This window comes from Zootoca vivipara, chromosome 8, assembly GCF_963506605.1.
Source record: "Zootoca vivipara chromosome 8, rZooViv1.1, whole genome shotgun sequence".
Taxonomy (NCBI): Eukaryota; Metazoa; Chordata; class Lepidosauria; order Squamata; family Lacertidae; genus Zootoca; species Zootoca vivipara.
The window spans coordinates 87164582-87185106 of NC_083283.1; positions in this window are offsets into that span (position 1 = coordinate 87164582).

Genomic DNA, 20525 nt, shown 5'->3' on the forward strand with positions numbered 1-20525 from the left:
CTGATTCAGATAAAGTTGATAGGCCTAAATTTCTGTTGAGTGCAACTGATTTAGTGTATCAGCCTATCAGCCAAAAGGAATTTTGTAAATCTGATTTTGAATGAGTACACTAATGTATGAAATATATACATATAGGGCAATCATATGCATGTAATTTAACTGTGTAAGTGTAATTTAACTGTGTTTATTTCCAAGTAAGGGCTCATCTAACTTCCTTTTGTACCGCATTTCTAGGCACACGTCTGGGCTTTAAAATTCCATATTTGAGCAGGGTTATTTTTTTTATTATCCTGACGATTTCTTGGGGAAAACATGTATTTTACCACTGAATTGGAGCAAATGGCAATTGGGTTTTCTGTAGATTGCCATTTGCTCTGATCTAGCAAGACGAGTTTTCCCAGGGAAAGCACCAGGATTAAACACACACACACACACACGGCTTTAGAGCCCAGATCTGAGCCCAGAAAGTGCAGCACAAAAGGACCTCTGGATGCGCCTAAAGTTTGCTTATGATTGCAACCTTAATTTCTCCTCTTCCTATAGTAAGTGATCTTCATAACAGGCTTATGCATTATTTATTCGTTTATTTATTTTACTTGACAAAAAGTAACAAATATTTCATGGCACAATTCTACACATACTTACCCTGTCATAACTCACAGGCTGCCTGCCTAGTGAAATCAGAGACATAGAGAGCTTCTTCCAGCTCTTTTATTTAAATCAACAGAATACACAGAGAGGCGATGAATTATGCTCCCCTTGGTCTCAAGACCATGCTCAGAGTGCCTGCTCCACCCCCTTGTGTTACTTCCTAGCTTCCAAGCCCCTCCTTACTCCTACGGTGGCCGGCAACAGAATCTTTCTGTTTCTGTTTGGCTCTCTGCTCTAAGATATGAAGCGATTGCCTGTTCCTCAGAGGAGGAGGAGGTTCTACCAGGCTTTCAATTGACGTGGTGTTCACTGTCTGCTTTACTGTTTCTCCCACATCTGAGTCCTGTCTCTGTTCAGGACTAAGGCATCTACTTGCTTTCTCCTGTTCCTCATCCTCCATTATTTCCCACCTCTTTGCTGCTTCTTCTTCTTCTGGGGTGTGCCCTGTTTGTCACCACCACGAACCTGAGTCCATACTATTGTCATCTTCCTCCTGCCCGGAAGCCTCTTGGGATGGAGGTCTCCGCCAGTCTTCCTCATCTGCCTAGTCCCTGACAATCCCATGGAGTAAGATACCCTGGCAGGCAGCAGGGTGAAATACGTGAAGGACTGGTGCCTGAAGAGTGTAGCAAGACTTTTTAAACAATCTGCCCTAGTGGGTTTAGGGCTGGGGTGGTTCTATTTGGACTTTGCTTTGCACATCAAACTACCTTGGGCTGGTATGAAATCCGTTAAGCTCTTCCCAACCAATTAATCAGTTCTACATGATGAAACTACGGCCACATCAAGTCTTCCAAAGCAGCGGATCCAATGAAATCAGGATTATGAATTTCAAGATGATGCTTCATCAAGTTTCAACACTTCTTCAGAGCATATAACCAAAGGTTTTACACAAGTGCCAAAATGTTTTGCACAAGTGCCAAAATCAAAAAGTGCTGGGCATGAACCTTTCAGCCTAACCTCTAAAGAGCCCAGCTGAGAATGCAGCCTGAGGTTCATGGTCTTTGGCAACGCTGCAGCAGTCTTCAGTGGCCAAAGAGAAGTGTGAAGGGGTGTGCCTGTGAAAGAAGAGTGTTTGTGAATGGTTTCCATATGAATGTGGCACATTCTGTATGGTATCTACAGTGGTACCTTGGCTCCCAAACAGCTTGGCTCCTGAACGGCTTGGCTCCTGAACACCGCAAACTCTGAAGTGAGTGTTCTGGTTTGCAAACGTTTTTTGGAAGCCGAACACCCAACGCACCTTCCGATTGAGTGTGGGAAGCTCCTGCAATCGGAAGCCATGCCTTGGTTTTCAAACCATTTGGGGAGTCGTACGGACTCTCGGAATGAATTAAGTTTGAGAACCAAGGTACCACTGTATTAGTGATGACTGTAAAACACAAGGCATGTTAACATTACTGACTCCCAAAGCAGCCTGGGTTGTCCTCCTCAGGTTTCAGTCTGACAAGAGATGCTGCTGATCTTGCTAAGAACTTAGCAAGAATGACGGCAGTGATAAGGGGTTCCTCAAAACAAAAACTTAAAGAGGAATGGAGGTATGTGGAAGAGTACTTACAAAAGGAAGGTATTAATACAAAACTGGTGATATGCTTAGACTGAGATCCACAAGAAGTGTGCATGCACATGAAAGCTCATACCTATGACAAACTTAGTTGGTCTCTAAGGTGCTACGGGAAGGAATTTTTTTCATTTTTTCATTTTGTTTTGACTATGTCAGACCAACAAGGCTGCCTGTAACTAAGAATTTGATTGTAATTGTAATTATAAACTGTAATGATAAACTACAGAGAATGCATTGAGGAAGAAGCATAATAATATAATATAATAAACTAACTTAGGGAAGTGATATTGAAATGATGGGAAGTTTCTTTTTCTTTCTTTCTTTCTCCCCCCCCCCCTTGTTGCTATGTTGTCTTTTTATTATTATTATTTGTACTCTTTTTTTTCTTTCTTATGATTTGTATGTTTTGTCGGTTTTGGTATGTAAGTGTGTTTGTTGGTTTGCTATCTATTATGAGTTGGTTTATCATGATTTGCTATGCTCATTATGATTTACTAGGTTTATTATGATTTATGAATGTTTCTCTACTAGGATTTATGAATGTGTGTGCCTGTTGTGATTTGTGATTATGTTTGTTTATTATGATTTGTGAATGTTTCAATAAGAAATAAAGTGGATTTTAAACATTAAAAAAATATAGAATCACACTTCCACCACACACATAAAAAGAAAAAGAGAAAGAGATGCTGCTGGTCTAAAATGCTTCCTAAACTGCCATCAAGGGTTTTGTTTCTGCTTTGGAAAGTGCAGGACTAAATAATGATTATAAACTATTTGCCAACCTACTTGCCAATCAAATGAAGAGGGTATTAGTGGATATAATTCATCAAGATCAGGCAGGTTTCTTTTTTTTTTTTTTTAACATAATTTTTATTGGTTTTTACAAATTACAAAAGATGGTACATACATAAACACCTTTTCCACCTTCTTCCCACCCCCCTCCATGGGTCCTCCCCTGCCACAGAAGTATCCCACGCAGGTGATCAGTCAGAAGTGGTCCATTTTATGATTGGGTTTCTGTCCTCCTCCCCCTCCCCTGCCCCCCAAGCCCCCCCCTGCCACCAGGGAGCTCCAGTGAACCAGGGCAGTACGCAGGAGTTCATCCATCCAACCATCTATTATCATACCAAAAAAAAAAGAAAATACAAAAAGAGAAAAAGAGAAAAAAGAGAAGAGGAAAAAAAAAGACAAAAAGGAAAAAAGACAAAAAAAAAAATTCATCATAATTGTTAAATTCATAATTGTTAAACCATATTTTGTGGGCTTCCCCACCCTCCCACCCTTCCCCGGTTTTCCTCCCTTATTTATCATCTTCAACAGTTTCATAGTTCATATTTTATAACATACACCTTTATATCTTATACCACTTTTAAACTATTATCATTTTCGCCTATTGTCCAATCACTGAGAAATCAAACTCCCATTTTTTCTTCCCGTGCCTAATTTTTACCCCTCTATAGGCCTCCATATTTTCACCTTTTTCCAGAATCAATTCACTTTTTAAACCTATAACTATTCCCAAACTAACCTTACTCCCCCCGAGTACCTGCTCCACCCCTCCAATCCAGCAAGTTCCATAGTCAGCAGTCCAGTTATAGTCCTATTAACCCATCCTTACAATCACCACTTCACTTTCCCTTCACCCCACCCCCTGTTTGCAGTCTTTTGCCATCCAGGCCTCCATATCAGACCCCTGAGCTTCTTCTCTTCTCTGCTTAATTTTTCCTTCTTCCCTGTGGTCATTCTGGAGTTCCAGTAAATCCAGTCGTGCCCCCCTCAAAGGGGAGGCACTCCATCCAACTTTTTGTAGAGTAAAATCATCATTTTTTTCGTGATGGGCTTCATTTTGTGTTAAATCATCACAGTCGTCATCATTGTCATTCTTACATTCATCTTCTTCAGTTTCAAAAGCTTCATCTTCTAGGAAATCATATTCTGTCATCACAATCTGGAATTGTTGCTGTAACACTAGCCGTTGTGTCTCCTCTTGACATAGTTCTATTCTTGTTTCCCACATTAAGGTCAAAACAGTCCGCTGAAACTCAGGCGGGTACCTTTTTGTTGACATAGTTCAGTCCTGTCAAGGTCAAAACTTGTCACATGGGGTGGAATATGATCGCAGTCTATTTTCTCGACTCCATTTTAACAAGCTGGCTGCATTCTTAAAAATAAAGTTCAAACTCACATTTCAAAAGCATATAAACCAAAAAAAATTCCCAAAAAGTCCAGAGATAAAGATAGAAATAAAATTTAACTATAAATCCTGGTCAGCTCACTGGGTTTTCTGGGCTGCCGGCTCCCGAGAAAAAGAAAGGTCTTTCTTAGTCTTAACTTCATTCTGCAGGGCAATCACAACAGTCTCTCTCCCCTTTTACCCTGCATTTAGGGGAGATTCTCTTTGATGCCTTTGAGGAATCCTTTTAAGTTAAAATCTTCTGTTTACGGCTTCGGGTTTCTGTTTACTGTCTCTTATGTTACCGTGGGGGGGGTGGCTTCCTCTTTTCCCCTCTCTCCCAGGTCCAAATTGTTGCCTTAATTTACATTCCAAAGAATCCAAATTACTCACAGTCTATTCATTTGCTGAATGTTCTTTGAAGAATTGGCCACCTCCACTTCCCAGACTCGCAGCTTCGCACTCTCAGAGCAGCAATGTCAGCCTGTCCGCCGCGGTTCACCTCCTCGCTCTCGGGGGCTTAAACAAAGCCGATCCGGGGAGGAGAGAGCCCGCTTTTGGCGCCGCCAGGCAAAATCTGTCCCCAAAAAGCACGATTTGGGGCTTTTAAGGAGGTTTCGTTTCGCTGGAACGATTCCCTCCACCTCTGAAGCGCCGAGGTCCGCTCCGCTGTGCGGACCCCCGTCTGAGCAAGATGGCGTGGTCAACCGGAAGCCTCAAGATCAGGCAGGTTTCTTGCCAGGTTGCCAGATGAAGAATATAAGAATTATATAAGAAATAGAATTGACATCATAAAATATCTGGAAGTCAGGAATGAGAAAAAAGCAGCTTTAATGTTTATAGATGTAGAAAAGGCCTTTGATAATATTTCATGGAATTTTATGAAGAAAATTACTGTATAGTGTCAGGAACATGGCTCACCCAAGCGCAGGAGAAGAGTCAGACTCAGAAACTGAACTAAGTGAGAGAGAGACCGATTCTGCAATATGAGCTGGCTGACAGAGCTGAGAAGGGGTAGTTTGACCCCCTCCCTTCCCAAAGAAGACACTATTAGATCTCAAGAAGCGGGAGAATTAGGAGGCAGCCAGTGTTGCTAGGCAATCAGCATATAAGCAGAGGACCGAGAGTGTGTTGAGTGGGAGGGGGGAGGCCAGCCTCTCAGCCCTCCTTCTAGGAAACTGGATAAGGTCAGAGGACAACAGAAGGGCAAGAGGGGAAGGGCGGGAATTTGGCGTCCCTTCCTGCTGTGAAAGGGGAGGAGATTCCGACTGACCAGCTCTCGTCAATGCAAGCAGGCCAGAAGCCGTGCTCTGGATGTGTTTTTTGTATATATATATAAAAAAGTAACATAAAACTGCTGAAGAGTCATTAATTCTTATTGGGGCTTGCTTGCCTGCCTGAGATCATTACAGATAGAAAACATGAGCTTTGGAGAGGCATTTGGCAGAGGTACTGAGGCAATTTATTCAGACCAAAACACTACGTTGATTGTGAAAAATGGGATTACAGAAAAATTTAAAATAATGAAGGGGACAAGGCAAGGGTGTCCCTTGTCACCATTATTATTTATATTTTTTCCAATATTTTATTATTATTTTTCACAATCAGACATTATCTTCACATACCATAATGAACAAATTTCATACCATATTAAATCCATATTTTTGGATTCTTCCGATCCCTTGACTTCCCTCCACTCCCTCCCCAGGCTCTTTTGTGTTTTCTTATGTTGTACATGTCTATAATTTTCTTATCTTTAAATATTTCCAATTTCAAACATTGTCCTTAATATTACAAGTGTTTTTTAAAACCCTGCTGTTATGTTAACTTATTTACAATGCTTTTGTAAATATGTAACAAACATTTTCCATTCTTTTTATATTTGTTGTCCTCTTGATTTCTTAGTCTTCCAGTTAATTTAGCCATTTCAGCGTTATTATTTATATTAGCCCTAGAGACTCTGGTGAGAAAAATAAGAGCAAATGAGACAATTAAAGGAATAACAGTAGAAAATAAAGCATATAAATTAAAAGCTTTTGCAGATGACCTTGTGATTATGGTAGAAGAATAGTTTACCGAAAGTGTTAGAGAGGATCCAGGAGTTTGGATAGATAGCAGGCTTTAAATTAAATAAAAATAAAAATAAGATCTTGGTAAATATATATATATATATATATATATATATATATATATATATATATATATATGATAGAACAATATAAAAAGGACTTATCACACGCTAATATTCAGATGGCAGATTGGGAAAGGTTATGGAAAACAGAACTGAAATTCACAGCCTGTAGTACTTTGAAAGAGAATTATATGAAAATGATGTACCAGTGGTATTTGACTCCTACTAAGTTTGCAAAAATGTATAGGACAAATAAAAACATCTGCTGGAAATGTAAAGAAAAAGAAGGTACCTTTTATCATATGTGGTGGACTTGTAAGGTGGTAAAAGCTTTCTGGAAGATGATATACAATGAAATGGAAAAAAAAATGTTTAAAATAACTTTTGTTAAAAAAACAGAAGCTTTTTTAATTAGGAATTACAGATACCAATATTCCAAAGGACCAGAAAAGACTTTTAAAGTATGGAACAACAGCCTCTCGGATGCTGCTAGCCCAGAGATGGAAAGTAGACAAGGTCCCGACCAGAGAGGAATGGCAAATCAAGCTGATGGACTATGCCTAAGTGGACTTTGGACTTTGACAAAATGGCAAAGCTAACAGACAATCACGGAAATAATCACCAAATACAAAATGCACAACTGTGAAGAACTATGAAAAATATGAAATATATTATAACCAAAATCTAACCAAAAATAACATGAGCTAACAAAAATCACTTAAATGGCTATAGCCTATGGCTTACATTCCAAGTATGGTCAACTCTTAGAGTGCAAAAGTTATGATGTTTAAAGCAAAGTTCCTCAGTTGTTCTTGTCTGTCCGACGGGTATAAGTCTTCCCGTCTTATACGATATAAGAAGTAATGTTTGATTTTATGGATAGTTTTGGGAATTAATTTTAGGCTAAGGGATGAAATAGAAGATAGATAGTTGGGAAATTAATTTTTGGGTTAGGAATATTTGATGATTAAATGTTGAGAATAATTGATGTTGAAAATGATCTAAGATATACTATGAAAATTGCTAAAGATGGAATTAAAAATGGACCCAGTGAGGGGGGAGTCGAGGAAGTTCACAGTGCTAAGTAAAAAGAAAGACTGTTGTTATTGATATGTTTTTCTTTTGAATTTTCTTTGGTTTTTTTAATCTTTTCTTGTATTTTTGTTTTTGCTTTTTTGTATTTTTGTTTGATCTTTTTAAAATGAATAAATATTATTTTTAAAAAAGCAAAAGGCAAAAATTCAGTGACAAGCCTAGTTGTAGCTGTGTTGCTGTTTCACTGCTTCTGTACATTTCAGTGAGACTCACAAGGAAGAACTTCCTGGTGGACTGTGCCTTTGGTTTATCTTAGGGAGCCAGAAAATTCTATCTAGTGAAAATATATGCCGTGTGGTATTGTGCACTCTGTTTAACATCCTGCTGGAATATCCTGTTGTTTCATCTGAGGCATCTGTTGAATCATGATGGTTCTTAATCACAGGAAATACAATGTAAGTTATTTCTCATATGTCTAAGGTGCCGTTTGCTATAATGCAAGTGTTACAAAAAGTTGTGAGTTGGGTGTGGGTGTGTAAATTGTGGTGGATTACAAGCTAGACTATCACAGCAAAGCGCTGGCCTGGTTCTCGGCATTATTCTACAAGCAGATCCAAAGCTGGTAGGGAGGAAAGGAGCATAGGTTAGGAACTGCCCACTAGCTCAGACCGTTGACCCATCTAGGGCAGTCCTGCCTACACTAATTGGCAGCAGTTCTCCAGGGTTTCAGACCCTGGATGCCTCCAGTCCAACCTGGAGGTGCAGGGAATTGAACCTAGGACCTCCTTCTGCATGCAACGCAGTTGCTTTATAACAGAACTATGACCTCCCCACAAGGCAATGAATGATGACACGTTTTGTGACAACTCTTGGCTCCCCTTTTCATGGACCCTCTCTCTGCCTGCACAAACTCCCACTCAGGCTCTCACTCTCCTCCTCCCACTGGACCCACCCTCTGCCCACACAGAGGAAGAGGAGAAGAGGAAAATGAGCATGGATATGTGAAAAAGTCGTCCCATTTGAAGTCCAAACGCAGCCCCCCCAAAATATGATCATGTTCTTCTAGGGACGTGTGGCAACCCTACTACACTTCCAGCTTGGGCTGCTGTGAGACCAAGGCCAGTGACTCCAGCCCAAAATTCCACGTGTTTTGGCCCTTACAGGGAGCAATCGCATGGACAAGCCTTTCCATCCATCTTGATGCTGAAAGCACTTCTGCAGACACAGAGGAATATGTACTGTGCTGTTTGCAGGCATGGGGAAGCACTTACACACACAGGCAGTATGTTGGTGCATGCACAAGGAGTCCCTAGTTCAAGTTGACTGTCTGACCAGCTAAAGCCCTGTATGCACTTGGGAGGTTTTCTATCCTCTTCATTGCAGAAACATGATTTGGATATATGGACAAATTTGAAATTATATTTGATGGGCCATATAGCTGTGATAAAGATGAATGTATTGCCAAAAATGTTTTTTTGTTTCAGACCTTACCCATTGTTGATAATCCGGGTTGTTTTAAGGAATGGCAAAAGGCGTTATCAAGATTCATCTGGCAGAGGGGAAAAACAAGAATTAAGTATAAATTACCAGTATTAATGGATTTTAAAGATAGAGGAGGTTTCTCACTGCCAGATTTGAAGTTATATTTTGAGGCAGCAGCCTTTTGCTAGTTGAAAGATTGGTTCTTATTGGAAAATACAGATGTTTTAGATTTGGAAGGTTTTGATAATGTGTTTGGTTGGCATGCATGTTTGTGGTATGATAAGATAAAGGATCACAAAGGTTTTAAATGTCATATAATTAGAAACTCATTGTATAATTTGTGGTGCAAAAACAAGGATTTGCTTGAAAGGAGAACACCCAGGTAGATTTCACCCCTAGAGGTTAAAGCTCATAAAAAATTAAATATGGAAACCAAGTGGTTAAAGTATAAAGATATACTGGTGGAAGAAGGATACCACGTTAAGTTAAAAACGTATGAGCAGTTGAAGAATAATGTAAATGATTGGTTACAATATTATCAGATAAATGAAATGTTTAAAATGGATTAAAAAGTAGGTTTTCAGATAAAAAGTCTAAATTGGAGACGGAATTGCTAGAGTCTAAAACAAAGAATCTTTCAAAAATGTATAATTTATTGTTGGAATGGCAGACAAAAGATGAACAAGTGAAATCTGTAATGATTGATTGGGTGAAAGATGTGGGACATAATATCATGATGGAGGATAGGGAAAGGTTGTGGAAAAAGAATATTAAGTTTACCGTGTGTTATTTGTTAAAAGAAAATATAATGAAAATGATGTATAGATGGTATTTAACACAGGTAAAACTAGCTAAAATTTACCATAAACTAGATAATAAATGCTGGAAATGTAAGAAAGTAGAAGGAACCTTTTACCATATGTGGTGGACGTGTCCCCAAGCAAAAGACTTCTGGGAAAGGATTTATAATGAAATGAAAAAAGTGTTTTAAAAAAACCAGAAGCTTTGTTAAAAAAACCAGAAGCTTTTTTACTTGGAATAGTCAGGGAGGAAATCCCTAAAAAAGATACTACATTTTTTCTGTATGCCACAACAGCAGCAAGAATTTTAATAGCTAAGAATTGGAAGAGTGAAGATGTACCAACAGTGGATGATTGGCAAATGAAGATGATTGAATTTATGGAACTGGCTGAGCTGACCGGGAGACTTCGTGATCAGGGAGAAGAGTCGGTGCAAGAAGATTGGAAGAAATTTAAAGCTTATTTGAAAAAGAAGGGTAACATTGAAAGTGTTTAATTTAGATTTGTAAGTACATAGAGGTTGTAGAGGAAAGATATGTTAAGGTTAATATAGTTTTAGATATAGATAGAAGTGTTAAATAAGATATGAAATGAATGTTAAGATGATAGAAAATGAGTAGAAGTATGATAAACAAATTACTAAAGATGATATGCAAGGAAACACAGTGTGGGGGGACACGAGGAAGTCACAAATGTTAAGATATAAGAAATATAAATATGAATTTCTTTTTTGTGTTTTGTGTTTTGTGTTTTGTGTTTTATTTTATTTTCTTGTGTATTTTTGTATTCTGTATTTTTTCATTTTTATAAATACAAAGCTATTGTACTACCAACCTTACTATATGCTTGTGAAACATGGACCACTTATAAACACCACCTCCAACTCCTCGAAAGAGTCCATCAACAATGCCTCCGAAAAGTTTTACACATCACTTGCGAAGACAGGCGAAGTAATATCAGCGTACTGGAAGAAGCAAAGATCACCAGTGTTGAAGCAAAGATTCTTCAACATCAACTTTGTTGGACTGGTCATGTTGTGCGGATGCCTGATGATCGTCTTCCAAAGCAACTACTCTATTCTGAACTTAAAAATGGAAAGCGTAATGCTGGTGGTCAACAAAAGAGGTTTAAAGACTGTCTCAAGGCAAATCTAAAAGAATGTAGTATAAACACTGACAACTGGGAAACCCTGGCCTGAGAGTGCTCCAGTTGGAGAACAGCCTTTACTAAAGGTGTCGTGGGCTTTGAAGACACTCGAACTCAGGACGCAAGGGAGAAACGTGCTAAGAGGAAGGCACGCTTGGCAAATCCACACCATGATCAACTCCCGCTTGGAAACCAATGTCCCGACTGTGGAAGGACGTGTGGATCCAGAATTGGCCTCCACAGTCACTTACGGACCCATTGTTAAAAATGTGTTTATGGAAGACAATCTTACTCGGCTACGAGTGATTGCCAAAGAAGAAGAAGAATATACAGCTGAACATATTATAAGCTCCAATCACCTTTTAGAAATAGAGGGGATTAATCTAAATACTCTCAGGGCAAGCCATTTCCCCTCACATGCACCTGTTTAAGCAACTCCTCCACTTGTGACTGGGAAGGTCTCTAAGAAGACACCAAGCATTCACAGGCTACTATTTTTGGAGCTATGAGGGGAAGTTTCCATGGTGTCACAGGGCAGCCATGATTCAGTCCACAGAACTGGAAAGAGTCTCAAAGCAAAACCATATGAGTTCTTATTGCTTTCCTCTGTGTTTGCTTATTTGTTTTTGTCCAGAAGCAGCCTTGGCAAGCTACCATTGGCAGTAATCACTCCCTACAGTGATTGCCTTGATGATAAAGTATGGCAGAAGCTCAAAATGTGCTGAAATAATCTTATTGCATTGTTATGAGAATAAATATTTTTGCACTTTTGGTGGAATTTTAACTTTTACCAGTTTGGCTTTCCCCACCTCCCTTTGTGATTGGTGCAGCACCTTCCATGGCAACATTGTCACAATTGTCTTAAACCGGAACAAGATAGTACAGGTGCAGATCTGGACTACCGTAACTGCTGCACCAATGGGCTTAAGGCAGAGTCCCTTAAGCAAACGGTATGGGGTAAATGGAGGGGTATCAGGATAAAGGCCAGGAGAAGAACTTCTCAAAGTGAGCTGCCAAAAATGGTTAAAGCAAGAAGAGCTTTGAGGAGGGAGCAGAAAGGAGAAAAGGATACATGAGAAAAGGGAGGAGATAATTCATTCTGAACTGAAGAAGCCTATGGAGGACCCAGAAATAAGAAAATAATTCCTATGCCCCACAAATAACCCAGATAAATAAAAGGACACATTCTACTCATGTAAAAACACCTTGATTCCCGGACCATTCGTGGGCCGGATTGAGAAGGCAATTGGGCCAGATACGGCTCCCGGGTCTTAGCTTGCCTACCCATGCTCTAAAAGGTCCCACGCTTAGTTCTCAGCATCTCCACCTCTGAAATCCTGGACAGATTACCAGGACTGATGGTTTGCCTCACAGTCTAAGGTAAGGCAGGCTGCTATGTTTGTTTCCTAGAATCATAGAATTGCAGAGTCGGAAGGGATCACGAGGGTCATTAATAATAATAATAATAATAATAATAATAATAATAATAATAATAATAATTTATTACTTATACCCTGCCCATCTGGCTGAGTTTCTCCAGCCACTCTGGGTGGCTTCCAACAGAAGATGAAAAATACATTGAAGCCGTCACTGAAGGACAAACTGCCTTGACGCAATCTAGTCAAGCCCCTTGCAAAGCAGGGATCTTTTCGCCTCATGGGGGCTCAAACCCAGGACCCTGAGGTTAGGAGTCTCATGCTTTGCCAGCTGAGCTATCCACAGTAAGAGGTAGGTTTTTTTGTTTGTTTCATAAAATTTATATACGGCTTGGCTGTAAAAAAAAAAACCCCAAACCCTTCAAAGCGGTTTACAAAAAAGATAAATCAAGAAAATCAAGAAAAATTCACAACCCTACTTTAAAATGTACAAAACATTACCTCAGCTTTCTAAACATCTGGGTTGGTTGGCAACTGTCTGTCTCGGGAGACAATAGAAGGTGCACCTTTGGGGGTGAAGTCAAACCGCTGGAGACTTACAGCTCCGGCTGTGGCTGCAGAGACACCTGAGTAGCCTTGGCAAAACAAGAATGTTTTAGCAGGCACCAAAAAGAGTACAGTGAAAGCACTTGCTTGATCTCAATAGGCAGGGAGTTCCAAAGTGTGGCAGCTGCCACACTAAATGATCAAGTTTTTACAAATGTGGAACAGGGAATGTGTGGCACGTATAGTAGAGCCAATTCTGCCAGTTGAAGCAGAAGTCGGACGATTGGGAGTGTGTGTGTCAGGGAATCTTGTAGGTAAACTGGCCCAAGTTGTTAAGGGCTTTATATACGGTACTAATAGTAACACCTTGAACTCAGCCTGGTAGCAGATCAGCAACCAGTGCAGATCTCTGAGCACAGGTGCTGTATCCTGAAAGGGCCTCACTCCCATCAGCAATCATGCTGCAGCATCCTGCACCACTGGACCAAGCGTGAGGGAAGCCCCACACAGAGTGCCTTGCAGTAATCCAGCCCTGAAGTAACCAACACATGAACTATGGGATGGAGAATGACTCAGAAAGAAAGAGTGAACCTGCCACAATTGTGTGCTTCAAAATAATATTCTGTCTCAAATGGGGCAGAATTATTGAAGCCTTACTTGAATTGGCTTTAAACATGGAAAACTCTCATCATTTTGGAATGTTATTTTGAACTGTAATTTCCTGCCCTTTTTGTAAGCAGTGAACTCTGGGCTCTTCTGTGCAGAACTGCAGAATCCTGATAGGACAAATGTTGAATTGCCTTTAGAGGAGGCATTCTGATGAATGTGCAGAAGGGAAGGCAAAGAAACAACCATTCATCTATCTGCTAACCTCAGCTTGTAAACATTTGGCTTGGCAACTTCAATAACTCTCTCTCTCTCTCTCTCTCTCTCTCTCTGTGTGTGTGTGTGTGGCATACATAATAGCACTGCATATCTATCTTAGAGAAATCACAGGGTAGTGCAACTCAGCAGTCATTCCTCTAGGATTTACTCAAGGGAAAACCAGCCTGACTCCTGACATCTACCCATCTCGATGGTTATCTTCTGGGAGAGAATCCAGGAAAGAGGGTGGAGTGGGATGAGCTCAGGCTAAGCTGTGTTGAAGAATGACTTGATAGTGCTATTTGAGGTCAGGCTGGGCAAAGCTGCATTTGAATCCAGGTTTGAGAGAATGCTCGCAAGTCAGATGGAATGATCTGTCCATTTCACTTCTCCCCATTTCTCATTTTTTTCAGTCCTGAATTCAGTTCTCTACATTTTGTAGCCATTTATTTTTTTAAAATTCCTTTTGAAACTTCTTCAGCATTTTGGTACAAATCTCTCCCAATGTTTACCCAATAAACCAGCAGCAGAGTGTGAGTTCCCATGCCCAGGGTTGGCGTGCGTGTACACAGAGGGGGTGCCCACGCCAGGAGAGTACAGGGACGCGCACCGGGGGTGGGGCATGGAGGGTGAAGGAGCCTGCTGTGGCACCCAGCCCTTGCCGCCCACACCGCTGCCTTCTGGGTTTAGAATTACACACCCAACTGGTTTTTTAACTGCAGGAGAAACATATATCCCCTAGGCATGAAGACGAGACTTCAATCATTTAATGTGCCCCTAGAGCTACGTCTCTTCCTTTTCTGTTAACCACAAATGGGAAAGCAAGCAACCAACCCATATAGTCATATACAGACAGGGTCAAACTCTTGTTTTTTCTTAATTACAGCCATGGAGGTCCCTGACTGCTATTGCAGCACCAATGGGAACCTTTTTTTACTAAGCTTCTTAGCTGTGGGGCAGGATGTTGGGGATGGGGTTATGGAAGGGGCAAAGCTTTCCTTCGCATCTGCAGCAGAAAGCCCACTGCCACAAACACACACAAAAAGCCTGACTTTTCGAAATAAATAAACAAGAAAATGCACTAAAAAGTGTGCTGCTTGGTGAAATGTTGGTCCCAGAAAACAATTCAGAATTAATTCTCAATAAACAGCAGATGTCATAATACCTCTTCACAAACTTTGTGCAAGCTGATCAGGATGAACGCTCCATAAACAGGTTGTCTGGAAGCGGCCAGTGACAACATTATATACTGTAGCATCAAAAACCAATTTTGAATTTATAGAGCAAGGTGGGGTTGGGTGGGGAGATTGGAGTGCAGTGAGGCTTGAAGCCAAGAACAATGTTCTGTATTCAAGCATTTATATTGGCAATAAGCTTTTCATTCTTACAGACATCAGATGAGCTTTGTATATTGTAAACCATCTCTGATGTTTATTCAAGGAAATGGGGCTTTGGGGCATTTCAATTGCAGGAAGGCTGAGAAACAGAGCCTCTGAAATCACTCCGGTCTCCTTCAACTATATTGTTTAAAGTAAGTTTGGGGCCTAATGTCTGGGCTTGTCCATAATTATGCTACTAGAAGGGTTCTCCAAGGAATCCCTTGAAGTGTTTCCCAAGTACATTCAGCTAAGGGGAAAGTGCAAATGTAGAAGCAGCTATAAATCCCATTGTTCCAAGGCTAATTCCTGTGACAGGGTCTTGGTTAGACTACGGTAAATGTGAGCTGTGGGGTGGGGCTTTACTCAGGGACACCATTCAGGGAAAGGGGTTCAGTGTCCCCACTCATGTTTCAAACCAAATCATGGACTCATAGAATTGTAGAGTTGGAAAGGACCTAAATGGTCATCTAGTCCAACCCCTTTCAATGCAGGAATCTCAATTAGATCATACTTAACAGATGGCCATCCAACCTCTGCTTAAAATGCTCCAAGGAAGGAGAGTCCACCACCTCCCAAAGGAGTCCATTTCACTGTCAAACAGCCCTTCCTGTCAGACAGCTCTTCCTGATGTTTAGTCAGAATCTCCTTTCCTGTAACTTGAATCCTTTGCTTTGAGTCCTACCCTCTGGCTCTGGAGCAGGAGAAAACAAGCTTGCCCCATCTTCTATGTGACTGCCCTTTAGGTATTTGAGGATGGCTATCATATCTCCTCTTTACCAGGCTAAACATATCTAATTCCCTCAACCATTCCCCATAAGGCTTGATTTCCAGACCCCTGATCATCTTGGTTGCCCTCCTCCACACACATTCCAGCTTGTCCATATCCTTCTTAAATTGTGATCCCAGAACTGGACACAGGACTCCAGGTGTGGTCTGACCAAGGCAGTATAGAGTGGTACTATCACTTCCCATGATTTGGACACTATACTTCTGTTGATGAGCCTAGAATTGCATTAATGTTTTGCTGCTGCATCACACTGTTGACTCATGTTAAGCTTCTGGTCTGCTAAGACCCCTAGAACCTTTTCTTGTGTGCTACAGGGAAGCCAGGTGTTAGGGGCTGGTCTGGATCGAAAGAGTAGGGAATGCAATCGCAGGAAGATCAGATCCTAACAGAAGAGGAGGGGGAATATTCACCTCCCCTGAGTCCAGCGTCTCCAGAAGCAAGGAGACAGGCAGACACAGAGGCTGCACAATTGAGAGAGGAACTCTCCAGCTTTGAGATAGTAACTAAGCAACCAGAAGGGAGGGAGCAGCTGGACCATGCATCAACTGGACCAACTCCCTCCCCTCTGAGCGTGTCAGAGAACAAAGGAAATGCAGTAGGGGAGGGACATCCCACTGGCGCATTTCTTGCTGTGGAAGTGGAGGGGAGGAGTCAGAATGTGTGTCTGCGTCCGCAACATGATACTGTAATAGAAATCTACTGTAATAAATGTACCAAATGCCCCTTAATTCTTATCAGAGAGCTACCAGAAGGGAGAGGGGAACTCCCATACTTGACACCAGATGTCCCCCATCTTATATTTGTGCAGCTGGTAATTCCTGCCTAAGTGTATAACCTAACATTTTTCCCTCTTGAAATTCATTTTGTTAGTTTGGGCCCAGTTCTCCAGTCTGCTAAGGTCATCTTGAATCCTGATTCTGTCTTCTGTGGCATTAGCTACCTCTCCCAGTTTGGTGTTATCTGCAAATTTGATCAGCCTCCCCTCAAGTCCTTCATCCAAGTCATTTATAAAGATGTTGAAGAACAATGGGCCCAGGACAGGACCCTGTGGCACCTCACTTGACACTTTCTTCCAGAATGATGAGGAACCATTGATGAGCACCCCTTGGGTCAGTCAACTGGCTACAAATCCACCTAACAGTTACCTCATCTAGCCCACATTTTACCAGCTTCACCACAAGAATACCATGGGGGCCTTTGTTGGAAGCTTTGCAGAAATCAAGTTAAGACCACAGCATTCCCAGATACCAAGAAATGAGATTTGCCTGGCATGTCTGGTTTTTGAGAAACCCCTGCTGGGTCTTAATAATCGCAGCATCCTTTTCTAAGTGGCCACAGACCAACTGTATCTCTTCTAGGACCTTTCTTGGTAGCAATGCAAAGCTCACCTCTCAAAAGCACCTATATCTCTTTCCAGCTCACTTTTCCTCTTACATACTGAGCAAATATCATTATCAATCATTCAATGAACCTATTTATTAGGAACGTGTGAAAGGCACAAATCCTGTTGCTTTAAAAATATCAAGTTTGCATATAATAATAATCTCAACAAGTACTAGTAAAGTACAGCTCATTTGCAATCTAATATTTTGTACTAGAATCATAGAATCTTAGAGTTAAGCCTCCGATTAAAGACCTCTAAAGAAGGAGACTCCACCACACTCCTTGGCAGCAAATTCCACTGTCGAACAGCTCTTACTGTCAGGAAGTTATTCCTAATATTTAGGTGGAATCTTCTTTCTTGTAGTTTGAATCCATTGCTCCATGTCTGCTTCTCTGGAGCAGCAGAAAACAACCTTTCTCCCTCCTCTACATGACATCCTTTTATATATTTGAACATGGCTATCATACCCCTTAACCTTCTCTTCTCCAGGCTAAACATACCCAGCTCCCTAAGCCGTTCCTCATAAGGCATCGTTTCCAGGCCGTTTGCTTAATGATCTGCTCTAGAATCTTTCCTGGTATTGATGTCAGGCTGACTGGGCGGTAATTGTTTGGGTCCTCTCTTTTCCCCTTTTTGATAATAGGGACAACATTTGCCCTCCTCCAGTCTGCTGGGACTTCGCCTGTTCTCCAGGAATTTTCAAAGATTATTGCCAGTGGTTCTGAAATCACCTCTGCCAGTTCTTTTATTACTCTTGGATGTAGTTCATCTGGCCCTGGAGACTTGAATACATCTAAACTAGCCAAGTATTCTTATACTACCTCCTTACTTGTTCTGGGCGGTGTTTCCCCTGCTGAATCATCTGCTCCATATTCTTCAGGTCGGGCATTGTTTTCTTTTTTGGAGAAGACTGAGGCAAAGAAGGCGTTGAGGAGTTCTGCCCTTTCTCTATCCCCTGTTCGCATTTCACCATCTTCTCCTCTAAGTGACCCCACTGTTTCCTTGTTCTTCCTTTTGCTACGGACATACCCATAAAACCCCTTTTTGTTGCTTTTAACCTCTCTAGCAAGCCTGAGTTCATTCTGTGCTTTAGCTTTTCTGACTTTGTCTCTACATGTGCTGGCTATTTGTTTGAATTCTTCTCTGGTGATTTCCCCCTTTTTCCATGTTTTGTACATATCCCTTTTAAATCTTGACTCAGTTAAAAGTTCTTTAGATAGCCACCCTGGCTTTTTTAGGCACCTTCCATGTTTCTGTCTCATTGGTATTGCCTGAAGTTGTGCTTTTAATATCTCCCTTTTAACAAACTCCCAACCATCATGAACTCCCTTTCCCATTTAGTATTTCTGTCCATGGGATCTCACCCAGCGTTTCCCTAAGTTTTCTGAAGTCGGCTTTCTTAAAGTCTAGGATTTGAGTCTTAGTATGCTTGGTTGCTCCTTTCCGCTGAACAATAAACTCCAGAAGAGCATGATCACTCCCACCTAATGATCCTGCCACTTCTACCCCACTAACCAGGTCATCACTATTGGTTAGGACCAGATCTAAAATGGCTGATCCTCTTGTTGCTTCTCCCACTTTGTGGACAATGAAATTGTCTGCAAGGCCAGTGAGGAATCTGTCCGACCTTATGCTCTTGACTGAGTTTGACATCCAACAAATATCAGGATAGTTACTAATTATCCTGAAACCTTTTCTAGAAACCCCAATGTGGCAGAGAAGGTGAAAAGTTATCTGGCTTCCACTGGTTGAGCTGTTCTGATCCTACAGGTTCTGGAGGTAATAACCACCCAGAAAACCCTCTACCAGACAACTGTTGAATGGTGGGCTGGGGAAGGAGAAAGCTTGCAGCAACCACTGTCACAAAGTAGATATGATAAGGCTTTTGTACTGCTATTTGGTCACATTCACTGTGAGACTTCTGCCATCTGCACTTAGAAATCTCCCTGCCTGATTAATTTACCACTATCTCCTGAGTAAACTAAGAAACCAATCAAGCTCTAGGGTGCAGGAGAGGAGAGATATGTCTATGGTTCTTTCCATCTCACTATTCCAAAATGCGACCAGCTCCCTGAAAGGAATGCCAGCTTTGCCAAACATAAAATCACCAAGAGCTACTCAGGGAGAGGGGAGGCAGTACGGCCCCTCAGCTGGCCTGGTTGGGACTAACTGCTCTTCTCTGGCGCCATCATGTGGCCATTGAAGGCCACCTCCCCATTGCTATGCGGATTTTGAAGAAAAGTGCCATAGAGTTGACAGGGATCCCAAGGGTCAGGGTTGCCATATTTCAAAAAGTAAAGACCAGGGCACCACAAATGTTGTTGAAGTTTTGTTTTGTTTTTACAAAAACGCCAAAAAGGCACCTGATTTTTTAATTGACTTGCATAATATCCAGGTCAAAGCACCACTTTTTGGAAATTCCCCCTAGACATCAATTCCGGTATTGACATCCCGGTAATGTCCAGGAAATGGCACCCCAATCTCAGCTAGATCATACATGGCAGGTGGCCACCCAACCTTTGCTTAAAAACCTCAAATAATGGAGAGTCCACAACCTCCTGAGAAAGGCTGTTTCACTTTTGAAAGTTATCCCTGCTGTTTGGCCATAATCTTCTTTCTTGCATCCTGAAGCCATTGGTTTGGGTCCTAGCCTCCAGAACAGGAGAAAACAAGCTTGCTCCATCTTCCATGTGACAGCCCTTTAGGTATTTGAAGTTGGCTCTCATATCTCCTTTCAGTCTCCTCTGTTCCAAGTTAAACAAACCTGGTTCCCTCAACCATTCCTTGTAAGGCTTGGTTTCCAGACCCTTGATCATCTTGGTTGCCCTCCTCTGCACATGTTCTAGATCCTTCTGTGCCAAAACCAGGCCTAAACCCCAATTGAAATGGATCTAGAAAATCAGTTTCCTCCAAGAGCACCTGGCTCTGTTCCATAACCTCAAGAACCTTGCCCAAGCAGGGGAGATAAGCAAGTTATTTAAATTTTCTGAGTCCAGGGAGCGTTTCTTAAGGAGTGGTTTTCCCACTGCCTCCTTCAAGCAGGCAGAAACCATCCAATCTCGTAGGGAAGCATTGATCACCCAGCCAGCTGCCCCCTCCCTGCTAGCTTTTATCATGAGGAGCAAGGGTCCAGAGCGCAAGTGGTTGTCCTGACTGATCCAAGGACCTTGTTCACATCCTCAAGCCTTACCAACTGAAACTCATCCA